The sequence below is a fragment of the Elephas maximus genome, chromosome 16 (assembly GCF_024166365.1).
Source record: "Elephas maximus indicus isolate mEleMax1 chromosome 16, mEleMax1 primary haplotype, whole genome shotgun sequence".
Lineage (NCBI taxonomy): Eukaryota > Metazoa > Chordata > Mammalia > Proboscidea > Elephantidae > Elephas > Elephas maximus.
The window spans coordinates 29,863,911-29,875,946 of NC_064834.1; positions in this window are offsets into that span (position 1 = coordinate 29,863,911).

Sequence of the window (12,036 nt, forward strand, 5' to 3'; positions counted from 1 at the left end):
AATTTTATGTGCCAGTAGAGAATAAGTTCATATCAACTGGGGCTGGATCAAGGCGTGTGAGAGCCTAAACACTGGTAATCTGTGGTGCCCCCTCCTCTGCTTACTCACGCATTTGAATGGGATATATGAGTTAATATACATGTATATATATGTGTATGTGTGTGTGTGTGTGTATCTTAGCTATCCATGATGTAACTTCCTTTTAAATGTGACTATTGCATTAGCAATTAAATGCAAAATTAGCATATGCCATTTTAGCAGAATGAGATGAATTGAATTACAAAATTTTTAGTAGATGTGGGGCATCAAGGTTTTTACTATATACTACATATATTCTACAAAAAAAAGAATATTCTACAACAAAGAAAATGAGTCAGTGAACATAGTTGATTCAACAATCAATGTAAAATTCTGTTGATTTCCCACAAGAAAAAATTGACTTTCACCAATTTTGCTTTAAAAGGCTCATACTTCAATTCTGATGCTTGTTTCATAATAAATGCTGTAATTATAAATGAACAAATGAAAAGATGTCATAAAAGAAAATATAATGATCAGAAAACAAATATTACAAATTACTATATTTTATTTTTAAATGTATCTTTCATCTCTAACATGCTATGATTAAAAATATTTCTTTCTATTCTTTGCTCTTACAAAGTCTTCAATGATTTTGTCACAGTTAAGCTGCTGAATAATATCTACTTCTATACGTAACAAGGATAATGAATCGAGCCTTTCTTGAATCATTATTGTGCGCTCACTTTTTCTTGTGTCACGCCTGCTTGGCATCTATGGGTCTTTACTTTGGACCATTGTTGCTCCTGTTTTGTTGATGTCCTAAGCACATGCTTACCTTGCTTATTGGGTGATCCATCCCTGATAATAGCAAAAGAAAGCTTTCTGAATAAAGTATTGCTTAGTGCAACCAAGAAAGGAAGGCCAGTATGTTTCAAATAATTAAATTCACAACTATCAATAGAGATTCAAAACACCTGGCAGAAACATGGATTAAGTGATAAAATTCATGGAACAGCGGATGTTCCTTGAACAAGCCAAGCATGCTCCTGCCTCAGTGCCCTTACCTTTTCCCCTGCCTGGAAAGCTCTTTCCCCTGATAATCCCATCCATAGGCGTGTGGGCCTCTCTTATCTTACTTCCAAGCTGATAAAATGTGAGAACCCAAGGTCCATTCTCACAAAAGGTAAGTACTAGCCATCTCATTGTCATTCCTCTCCTTCCCTCATGGCCTTTTTGTGGTAAACCTGGAACTATGGTTTGTAATCTCTGGATGGATGGATGTGAGTTAGATTAGATCTCCCTTTAGACAATTCTATTGGGCTTGAGGGTCAAAAGCCCATTTATCAATCAAGTGTTACTTTGTTTTCCATTGCTAACGTTCCTTGAGTATATGCCTTCCTTGGTTATACTCTTTGGCAGGATTTAAATATTCATGGTTCTCTGGACAAAATAATTTTAAATATCACCCCAATCTCACTTTAGTTTTTAATTGGATCCAGGCTAAAGATGCCAAGTACAGTAAGATCGGACCAAAGGCCATCATAGCTGGAGTGGTTGTACTCTTCGGAGAACTATCTCCACCCCAAGACCAGTTTCTGGGGAGCTGTAAATATTTGGGAACTCTCTGACAAACGGAAGAAGCCATTCAAGTTTGAGGCTAGAGCAGTAACTAAAATACAAGCTGGAATACTTAGCAGAAACCACTTCTTATATTCATGCAGATAAACCTTCAACTTCCAGGTGCCTGAGCTGGTACTAAGTAAAGACATTTTGCAAACAAGACCAGCAGAGATCAGAAAGGTTCCCCTCTGCATAGCCAGAGGGACATGCATTTCACTCTTCCCACTCCTGTTTACTTTCCCACTGGGGAGGAGATGGACTCATCCTCAAGATGCAGGGATGAAAGGCTACAGAAAACAACAAGCTTGGAGTTCTGTGTGGGGTCAAGGCTGTGTGTAACCAGTCATTAGGGGGCCTTGATCTGCTGATTATACTTCAAGGCTTTGGAATTTGACTTAAGGGATGTGATCCTGCTGGGTTCACAGAAGAAATTCCCAGGGGCTAGAGGTGAGGTTTAGTCTCAAAAGTGAGATCATAGATGGAGAAACACTTAGGAAAGGGTTTGTAGTGTTGTTGTTATGATAATGACAATAATAAACCAACCACAAGGATCCTCCTAAGATTGTGAAATCCCACATGTTGAGTAATTTAGTCAGTATAATAAAACTGTGTGGCTTTGAGAGCTAAATAAATGCAGAGAAACAATTTCAATGGTCACAAACAAGACATAGGTTAAATAAATTTTTTTAATCCCTACAGTAGAATAATATGCAGCCACCAAAAAACTATGTAGTAAAAACACATTGCTATCGGGCATATAATTGGTAGTACCTCTGTGGAGGACAAATTGGCACCACCTATCAAAATTCCAAATGCATATAACTCTAATCCAGCCAGCCCTACCTAACATTTAAGATCCTGGGGGTATCACTGGAGTTATTTCATCAGATGGCTATGCTGAGTACTCCTGAATTCCATATTGTTGATAACCTGCTGGGATTGTCTCAAAAAAAAAAAAAAAAAAAAACCAAAGCACTGGACCAGCCTCTCTGAACTGAGGGAGTTTTGTTTCAAACAGTGTACTCTCACAGAACTTCCAAAAAAGAAAAAAAAAAAACTGTTGCTGTCGTGTCAATTCTGACTCATAGCCACCTATAAGACAGGGTAAAACTGCCCCATAGGGTTTCCAATGCTGTAATCTTTACAGAAGCAGACTGCCACATCTTATTCCTGAAGAGCAGCTGGTGGGTTCAAACCACTGACCTTTCGGTTTGCTGCCAAGCGTTCAATAACTGCACCATCAGGGCTACACTAGAAGTTCCTACCCATTGCTGTCAAGTCGATTCTGACTCATAGGGACCCTAAAGTGCAGAGTAGAACTGCCCCATAGGGCTTCCAAGGAGCACCTGGTTGATTCGAACTGCCGACCCTTTGGTTACCAGCCGAGCTCTTATTAACTACTGTGCCACCAAGGCTCCAACAAGTCACCAGGACTCTGAGAAGTCTCTAAAAAAAACCTGTTGCTGTGGAGTCAATTCCGACTCACAACAGCCCTATAGGACGGAGTATAACTGCCCTATAGGGTTTCCAAGGAGCAGCTGGTGGATTCAAACTGCCAACATTTTGGTTAGCAGCCTGAGCTCTTAACCATTGTGCAACTAGGGCTCCAAGAAGTCTCTGGAGGGGTTTCAATGTTGTACAAGGGACTTTACTGACCCAAAGAATATACAAACTTGAAAAGGCTTTGGTTTTAAGTCCACTTCGTTCATTATTTTATTTAACAAACATTTACTGAGTGCCGAATATGTCCCAGAGACAATTCTAGGTGCAGGAGCCCAGCAGAGAATAAAACAAATATCCCTCCTCTCTCGTGGAGTTTGTATCCTAATGATAATAAATAATTAACATGAGTAAATTATGTAGTATGTTGCTGTTGTTGTTAGGTGTCATCTCTTTGAAGGTCTTTCTTTTTCACTGACCCTCTACCAAGCATGATGTTCTTCTCCAGGAACTGGTCTCCGCTGATAGCATGTCCAAAGTACACGAGACGAAGTCTCGTTATCTTCGCTTCTAATGAGCATTCTGGCTGTACTTCTTCCAGGACAGATTTGTTCATTCTTCTGGCAGTCTATGGTATGTTCAACACTCTGGCAACACCGTAATTCAAATATGTCAGTTCCTCTTTGGTCTTTTTTATTCATTGTCCAGCTTTCACATGGATATGAGGCAACGGAAAACATCATGACTTGGGTCAGGTGTACCTTAGTCCTTAAAGTGACATCTTTGCTTTTGAACATTTTAAACAGGTCTTTTGCAGCAGATTTGCCCAATACAGTGTTGTTGCTGTGTGCTGTCGAGTTTGACTCATAGCGACCCTATAGAACACAGTAGAACTGCCCCATACAGTTTCCAAGAAGCACCTGGTGGATTCTAACTGCTGACCTTTTGGTTAGCAGCTGTAGCTCTTACCCACTACGCCACCAGGGTTTCCACCCAATACTTCGTTTGATTTCTTAACTGCTGCTCCCATGGTCATTGACTGTGGATCCAGGAAAAATGAAATCCTTGACAACTTCAATCTTTTCTCCATTTATCATGACGTTGCTAATTGGTCCAGTTGTGAGGATTTTTGTTTTTCTTTTTGTTGAGGTGTAATCCATACTGAAGGCTGTGGTCTTTGATCTTCATCAGCAAGTGCTTCAATCCCTCTTCACTTTCAGCAAGCAATGTTGTGTCATCTGCCTACAGCAGGTTAATAAGTCTTCCTCCAATCCCGATGCCACGTTCTTCTTCATATAGTCCAGTTTCTCAGGTTATTTGCACAGCATACAGATTGAATAAGTATGGTGAAAGAATTCAACCCTGATGCACACCCTTCTTTAAACCACACTGTATCCCCTTGTTCTGTTCGAACAACTGCCTCTTGGTCTATGTACAGGTTCCTCACGAGTACTATTAAGTGTTCTGAGTTCTCATCCTTCACAATGTTATCCATAAATTATTATGATCCATAGAGTCAAATGCCTTAGCATAGTCAATAAAACACAGGTAAACATCTTTCTGGTATTCTCTGCTTTCAGCCAGGATCCATCTGACATCAGCAATCATATCCCTTGTTTCATGTCCTCTTCTGAACCTGGATTGAATTTCTGGCAGTTCCCTGTCTATGTACTGCTGGAATCATTTTTGCATTATCTTCAGCAAAATTTTATTTCTGTGTAATATTAATATTTTTTGATAATTTCCCATTCTGTTGGATCACGTTTTGGGGGGATGGGCACAAATATGGATCTCTTCCAGTCAGCAAACCAGGTAACTGTCTTCCAAATTTCTTAGCATAGATGAGTAAGCACCTCCAGTGCTGCATCCATTGATTGAAACATCTCAATTGATATTAATTCCTGGATCCCTGTTTTTTACCAATGCCTTCAGTGCAGCTTGGACTTCTTTCTTCAGTACCATCAGCTCTTGATCATATGCTACCTCCTGAAATGGCTGAATGTCGACCAATTCTTTTAGGTAGTGACTTTGTGTATTCCTGCCATCTTCTTTTGATGCTTCCTGCTTTAATATTTTCCCCATAGAATCCTTCAATAATGCAACTTGAGGCCTGAATTTTTCTTCAGCTTTTTCAGCTTGAGAAAAGGTAAGCGTGTTCATCCCTTTTGGTTTTCTATCTTCAAGTCTTTGCACATTTCATTATAATACTTTGTCTTCTCAGGCTGCCCTTTGAAATCTTCTGTTCGGCTCTTTTACTTCATCATTTCTTCTTTTGCTTTAGTTACTCGATGTTCAAGAGGAAGTTTTAGAGTCTTTTCTGACATCCATTTTGGTCTTTTCTTTCTTTCCTATCTTTTTAATGACCTCTTGCTTTCTTCATGTGTGATGTCCTTGATGTCATCCCACAACTCGTCTGGTCTTTGGTCATGAGTGTTCAATGCATCAAATCTATTCTTGAGATGGTCTCTAAATTCAGTGGGATAAACTCAAGGTCGTACTTTGGCTCTCATGGACTTGTTCTAATTTTCTTCAGCTTCAACTTGATATGAGCAATGGATGGTCTGTTCCACAGCTTGCTCCTAGCCTTGTTCTGACTGATGATGTTGAGATTTTCCATTTTCTCTTTCCACAGATGTAGTCAATTTGATTCCCGTGTATTCCTTCTGGTGAGGTTCACATGTACAGATACCGTTTATGTTGTTGAAAAAAGGCAGTGGCAATGAAGAAATTGTTCGTCTTGCAAAATTCTGTCATGCAATCTCCAGCATCATTTTTATCACCAAAGCCTTATTTTCCAACTACAAACTCTTCTTGTTTCCAACTTTTGCATTCCAATTGCCAGTAATTACCAATGCATCTTGATTGCATGTTTGACCCATTTCAGACTCCATAAGTTTGTAAAAAACACTCAATTTCTTCATCTTTGGCCTTAGTATTTGGTGCGTAAATTTGAGTAATAGTTATATTAACTGGTCTTCCTTGTAGATGTTTGGATATTATCCTATCAATGACAGCATTGTACTTCAAGATAGATCTTGAAATGTTTTTTGATGATGAACACAATGCCACTCTTCATCAATATGTCATTCCCAGCATAGTAGACCATATGATTATCTGATTCAAAATGGCCCATACCAGTCCAGTTCAGCTCATTAATGCCTAGGATATCGATGTTCATGCATTCCATTTCATTTTTGACAACTTCCAACTTTCCTAGGTTCATACTTTGTATATTCCATGTTCCAATTATTAATGGATGTTTGCAGCTGTTTCTTTTCATTTTGAGTCATGCTACAACAGCAACACACAAGCTACCACAGTATGACAAATTGACAGACACATGGTGGGTATAGTACATACAATGTGTTGTGCCTTTTATATCTTTCACTCAACAGGATGCTTTTGAGATTCATCTATACTAAGATAAATAGTTCATTTACTTTCATTGAGCCTTCCATTGTATGAAATGAATACACGTATTTAGTTCATTCTTTCATCCATTGATGGAAATTTGTTTTTTGTCCCCCCGAATATCTTAAAGTTGTTTTGATCAATTGTATTCTAATAGCAATTACAATGATCATACAATCCAGAAATTTTAAATACTTAAAGCATATGGTCACAGGGCATTTTAAAAGTTCAGTCTCAATTTATATACATAATGTTGTACCAGGGAATTATGATAAGGTGATAAATAAAAGGTCTTCAAGCATGTATTACATTAGGAGAAAATTCTATGAAGGGAGTGGAATAGAAAAGAATGAGAAATTTTCCAAATTTCCAAATGTTAGTTTGTTACACTACAGTATTTAAAGTCCATGAGATACATTTAAAGAATGTGACTTCTTTTCAAATGTCAATATTTACAATACACTAGAAATTTAATCCTTTACAACTCTTTTAAAGTTATGAAATTTTACATATCAATTTTAAACTGTGGATTTGAAAAGTAGAAAAATTTGAGGATGCTTAGAGATTGATTTTAATTGGTCTGGGGTAGGCGAGAATAAAAATGTTCTATAAAGCTCCCAGAAGATAGTGGTCTCTGTCAGTGGAGTGTTAGACAAGGACTAGAAAAAATGAAAGCTGCGTTGTTTACCATTTTCTTGGAGTGTTAGTCTTCTGGCAATTAACTACCTGCAAGGTTTATAAAAATACCAAATCAACAAGGCCTTATAGATATAGAATATCTACTATAGCACAAACATGTATGCTGATGCGTACTTCCAATGCTGAAGTGCTGTTATCTGCAAGACATCGTGCCAGCTGTTATAAGTAAATGAAATTACCTCCGCTGTAGGTAGTTCCAGGCCGGGAACACCAAACCACACAGGAGGTGTGGTGACAAATAAAATCCACAGATGAGAGTAATTCAATTATTTATTAACTGGCAATTTTCCCTGGGCTCATGTTGGTCTTTTTTTACAGCAACAGTTCTTTTTGCTTACTGTCTAAAATCTGCATTTTTATTTTTCTGCTTCCTTGTTTCTTCTTCATTCTCTATTGGTGCCTTACCTTTTTTTTCATTCTTGTTTCTTTTGATTCAGTTTAGTGATGAAAGAGGGAACTAGGATTTGAGTTCTAAGCTAAATTTCACAATTTACTAACCATGTGACCTAACAAATAGTAGTCTGTAAAATAGGAGTTGCCCTGTTGTATTGAGCTGAATGATGGTCCCCAGTAGGATATGTCCCTGTCCTAATCCCCAGGGCCTGTGAATATTACCTAATATGGCAAAAGAGTATTACCTTACATGACAAAAGATGTGATTAAGGATCTGAAGTGGAGTAGTTTATCCTGTGTTATCCTTGGGCCTACATGCAATCAAGGCAGAGGAAGTTTTGAGACACATACGGAGAGAAGGGGACGTAAAGGTGGAGCAAAGAGATGTGACCACAAGCCAAGGAGTGCTGCAGAAGCTGGAAAAGGCAAGAAACTATTCTCCTCTAGTGCCTCTGCAGGGAGTGTGGCTCTGAAGGCATCTTAACTTTGAACTTCTAGCTCCAGAATTGAGAGAACTTCTGTCATCTTAAATTGCCAAGTTTGTGGTATTTTATTACAGCAGCCACAGGAAACAATGCAGCCTGTTTATCTCCCAAGACAAAGGATAAGCTAAGAAATGTGCAAGTACTTTGTAAAATGTGACCTACTGGTCACTTTCTACAAGGACCTCTAAAACCATGCAAATAGCTGCCTTTATGGATTAGTCTTCATGGAAAAGACTTCAGAGGAGCTCCTGGGATTGTGCTGTCTCAACTGTATGCCCTCCCCTTAATTCTTTTCTCCCCATATACTTTAGTATTTCTTTGGGTGGTGCTGTGGATATTGCTAATGGTAGCAGCTCCAAAGAGACTGAGTTAGAACTACCTTAACTATGTCTCTTGAATATTGCTAACAATTACTCTTCTGTTTATTCTCAGATTGTATGTTAGTACAGGACTTAGGGCAGGTTTTCTCAACAGCAGCAAGGTCAACATTTTGGACTGGATAATTCTTTGTTGTAGGGACTACCCTGCATATTGTATTATGTTTAATAGCATCCTTGAGAAAGATGCCACTATCACTACATGCCAGTAGCATCCCCCAGTAGTAACAATTAAAAATGTTTCAAGACAAATGCCAAATGCCATGAGGGGCAAAACTGCCCACCTCGCCCCACTCCCAGGTTGAGAACCACTGATTTAGAGGATGACAAGACTCCCCAGAGACTTGGTATGGTTCTACTCCTAGCAGATAACCTCACTCAGTTCTTACATGAAGACCTATCCTAGATTTAACAGAGGGGTAGGAGCTCGCTGGTTGATCATTAAATTGGTCTTTTTGATGGTTACACATCAGTGTTTTTCAAATTGTGGTCAATATTCCATTTGCAACAGAATCACTTGGGGTTCTTTTTGACTTACTGAGAGACACACAGGGATTTACATTTTACATGTTTTGCAGATGATTCTTACTCAAACTTCAGTTTGATTAAAAACTGGTTTTGATGAATCTCAGACTCCAGGCAGATGTAATTCTTCATTCTGCTCTCCTGGTTCCGGAATATGAACTGGTTCCAATTCAATCCTGCACACTTACTTCTAACTGAACACCCGATTATGGATACTACAACCCAGCGTCTGCCTATACTGACATCTTAGGTCCTATATCCACACTCACATTACTGATGTCTCACCTGTCTGTCCCCATTAGTACTGACCAAGAAAAAAAGATTCGAATTAGTAGAATCAGAACTCAAAGACAGGGCAATCACTATCAACCAACAAACTAGAGAGTTTAGATGTTGTTGTTGTTGTTGTTGTTAGGTGCCGTCGAGTCAGTTCCGACTCATAGCAACCCTCTGCACAACAGAACGAAACACTGCCTGGTCCTGCGCCATCCTTAAAATCGTTGTTATGCTTGAGCTCATCGTTGCAGCCACTGTGTCCATCCACCTTGTTGAGGGTCTTCCTCTTTTCCGCTGACCCTGTACTCTGCCAAGCATGATGTCTTTCTCCAGGGACTGATCCCTCCTGACAACATGTCCAAAGTATGTAAGACGCAGTCTCACCATCCTTGCCTCTAAGGAGCATTCTGGCCACATTTCTTCCAAGACAGATTTCTTTGTTCTTTTGGCAGTCCATGGTATATATTCAATATTCTTCGCCAACACCACAATTCAAAGACGTCAACTCTTCTCCGGTCTTCCTTATTCATTGTCCAGCTTTCACATGCATATGATGGGATTGAAAATACCATGGCTTGGGTCAGGTGCACCTTAGTCTTCAGGGTGACATCCTTGCTCTTCAACACTTTGAAGAGGTCCTTTGCAGCAGATTTGCCCAATGCAATGTGTCTTTTGATTTCTTGACTGCTGCTTCCGTGGCTGTTGATTGTGGATTCAAGTAAAATGAAATCCTTCACAACTTCAATCTTTTCTCTGTCTATCATGATGTTGCTCACTGGTCTGGTTCTGAGGATTTTTGTTTTATGTTGAGGTGTAATCCATATTGAAGGCTGTGGTCTTTGATCTCCATTAGTAAGTGCTTTAAGTCCTCTTCACTTTCAGCAAGCAAGGTTGTGTCATCTGCATAACGCAGGTTGTTAATAAGTCTTCCTCCAATCTTGATACCCCATTCTTCTTCATATAGTCCAGCTTCTCGGATTATTTGTTCAGCATACAGATTAAATAGGTATGGTGAAAGAATACAACCCTGACGCACACATTTCCTGACTTTAAACCAATCAGTATCCCCTTGTTCTGTCCGAACAACTGCCTCTTGATTTATATAAAGGTTCCTCATGAGAACAATTAAGTGTTCTGGAATTCCCATTCTTTGCAGTGCTTTCCATAGTTTGTTATGATCCACACAGTCAAATGCCTTTGCATAATCAATAAAACACAGGTAAACATCCTTCTGGTATTCTCTGCTTTCAGCCAGGATCCATCTGACATCAGCAATGATATCCCTGGTTCCATGTCCTCTTCTGAAACTGGCCTGAATTTCTGGCAGTTCCCTGTCGATATACTGCTGCAGCCATTTTTGAATGATCTTCAGCAGAATTTTGCTTGCGTGTGATATTAATGGTATTGTTCTATAATTTCCACATTTGGTTGGATCACCTTTCTTGGGAATAGACATAAATAAGGATCTCTTCCAGTCAGTTGGCCAGCAAGCTGTCTTCCATATTTCTTGGCATAGACAAGTGAGCACCTCCAGCACTGCATCTGTTTGTTGAAACATCTCAATCGATATTCCATCAATTCCCGGAGCCTTGTTTTTTGCCAATGCCTTCAGAGCAGCTTGGACTTCTCCCTTCAGTACCATAGGTTCCTGATCATATGCCACCTCTTGAAATGGTTGAATATCGACTAATTCTTTTTGGAATAATGACTCTGTGTATTCCTTCCATCTTCTTTTGATGCTTCCTACATCGTTTAATATTTTTCCCATGGAATCCTTCACTATTGCAACTTGACGCTTGAATTTTTTCTTCAGTTCTTTCAGCTTGAGAAATGCCAAGCGTGTTCTTCCTTTTTCGTTTTCCATCTCAAACTCTTTGCACGTCATTATAATACTTTACTTTGTCTTCTCGCAAGGCCCTTTGAAATCTTCTGTTCAGTTCTTTTACTTCATCAATTCTTCCTTTTGCTTTAGCTGCTCGACACTCAACAGCAAGTTTCAGAGTCTCCTCTGACATCCATCTTGGTCTTTTCTTTCTTTCCTGTCTTTTCAGTGACCTCTTGCTTTCTTCATGGATGATGTCCTTGATGTCATTCCACAACTTGTCGGTCTGCGGTCACTAGTGTTCAATGGGTCAAATCTATTCTTCAGATGGTCTCTAAATTCAGGTGGGATATACTCATGGTCATATTTTAGCTCTCGTGGGCTTGCTCTGATTTTCTTCAGTTTCAACTTCAACTTGCATATGAGCAATTGATAGTCTGTTCCACAGTCGGCCCCTGGCCTTGCTCTGACTGATGATATTGAGCTTTTCCATTGTCTCTTTCCACAGATGTAGTCAGTTTGATTTCTGTGTGTTCCATCCGGTGAGGTCCATGTGTAGAGTCGCCATTTATGTTGGTGAAAGAAGGTATTTGCAATGAAGAAGTCATTGGTCTTGCAAAATTCTATCATTCGATCTCCAGCATTGTTTCTATCACCAAGGCCATAGTTTCCAACTACTGATCCTTCTTCGTTTCCAACTTTTGCATTCCAATCACCAGTAATCATCAATGCATCTTGATTGCACGTTCGATCAATTTCAGACTGCAGCTGCTGATAAAAATCTCGAATTTCTCATCTTTGGCCTTAGTGGTTGGTGCATAAATTTGAATAATAGTTGTATTAACTGGTCTTCCTTGTAGGCGTATGGATATTATCCTATCACTGACAGCGTTGTACTTCAGGATAGATCTTAAAACCTTCTTTTTGACGATGAATGCAACACCATTCCTCTTCGAGTTGTCATTCC